Source organism: Echinops telfairi, unplaced genomic scaffold (assembly GCF_000313985.2).
Source record: "Echinops telfairi isolate 266 unplaced genomic scaffold, ASM31398v2 ScPeMD7_6;HRSCAF=24_0, whole genome shotgun sequence".
Taxonomy (NCBI): Eukaryota; Metazoa; Chordata; class Mammalia; order Afrosoricida; family Tenrecidae; genus Echinops; species Echinops telfairi.
Window position 1 is genome coordinate 21,152,774 of NW_022103902.1, and position 2,022 is coordinate 21,154,795.

Below are 2,022 nucleotides of genomic sequence, written 5' to 3' on the forward strand. Positions count from 1 at the left end.
AGTCTCCTGGAATGGGAAGTTGTGTCCCTGTGAGTCCTGGGTCCCAAGCAATGGCCAGGGTCAGGTACAGACCCATCAACAAAACCACTTCCAGCCCCTTCAGGTCAGGGAAGGGAAGCGGAGGAGAGCTTGGCTCTGGGGAGTTGGTTGATTGCTGGGCTCCAGAAACAGGCGCAGGCAGAACCATTGTGGGGGCCTTCCCACCTCTCCAACAGTCCTGCCTGCTTATCAGGAAACCACCTAACCCCAACCAGACCTCCTGCCAATTCTCAACTAACAGTCTTATTTAATTGCAACACCAGACAGGTCTTCACCCTCTCAGATGCCCCCTTCCTCCCCAGGTGGTTACTCAAGCTCCTGACAGGCTGTTTACCCTTCACAGCAGAAAACCCATGGCTCATCCTGAGCGTTATATTCACCAGTCCTCTATCATTTCTTCTTCCCTATAACTTCCCCTCTTCAGGAATGGTTCCCTTTTGGGGCAGTATGCATTAGGTGTTTTTGTGTAACTGCAAGGTCAGTGATTCAAAACCACCAGTCACTCCTTGGGGAAAGGATGAGGCTGTCTGCTACTGTAAAGATCTATAGTCTCAGAAACCCTATGTGTGTTTCTGTGTCAGACTCAACTCAATGGCAGTGGGTATCTGTTTGGGTGATATAATTCAATCCATAAGACCTTCTTACCAACTTAGGGTGTTTCCTTAATTGAATCTGTTATCTCAGCTGCATGGCATAAAAAGAGTGTCATAGAGTTCAAGGAAAAGGAGAATTGAAAAATGATTAAAAAAATTTTTCCATGAATATTTTAAAAGCCTCTCCTATCTATCTACAGAGCTACCAGAAAATTAGAATGAAAGAGCACAAGGAAACTGTGTTGGGCTGGGTTGCATAGAGAAACAAATCCAAGGACACTCATATGTATAAGAAATAGTTCTACATCAAGAAATAATTATGCTATCAATAAAACATCCTAGCCCAGTCTAATTCAAGTCCATAAGTCTCATACAAGTCCATAAATCCCTCTTCAGACTCACACAGCCACATGCAATGATTCAGGGTGCAGGAAGATTACAGGCTGTGGGGGAAAAGTCTTGTGGATCCAATGATGGTGGTGGTGGCATTACACGGCTCTCACTAGTCTCTGAGTGACATCAACAGGAAGGTGAAGGCAGAGAGAGAGAGGTAGGCACCCAGGACCCTTCTTATGGGGAGGTCACACCCACAAGAAGGCACCATCAGGCTGTGACCTGATTGACAGGTTAGACTCCACGCCGGCACATCAAGTTGACATGAAATTATGTAACTACCACAGAAACTGCTAAAGCGCAACCATTCCATTACTATTAAATCACACACACACACACACACACACACAACAAAGCATACACTGCCACTGAGTCGATTCTGACTCATTAGCAACCCTAAACAAGGTTTCAGAAGCTGCAGGTCTTTATAGGAGCACACGGCCTCATCTTTCTCAAAAGGAGTGGCTAGTGGATTTCGAATACCTTGCTGTTAGCAGTCCACCTCCTAGCCCATAGCACTACCAGGACTCCTTCAATTGCTACTAGTTTCCCTGTATGCCTGGCCCTTTGTCAATCTCTCACCCAAGCCCCCATATCACACTCACACATGCATAAACAGACACACCATGCTTCCATAGTTATTTGAATGTTTAACTTGGACAATTCTCAAATGGACAATACAGTCTCTCCTTGTAGAGCAAACTCCCTGAGGCTAGGACCTCTCCCAATGGCAATGAATTTGGGTGCTTCTAAGAAGCCCTGGTGGTGCTGTGGGTAAGCACTGGCCTGCTAACTTGAAGGTCAACAGTTCTAACACACTAGCTGTTCCAGAGGAGAAAGATGTCACAGTTACTTAACCTGCTTCCTTAAAGCTTTACAGCCTTGGAAACCTTATGGAACAGTTGTACTCTGCCCTACAGGCCGAGCACCATCAGCTTTCTTCACCACATTTGCTTGGTGCCCAGTTATCAACAGATATAGCATCTGGTGTCTTAAA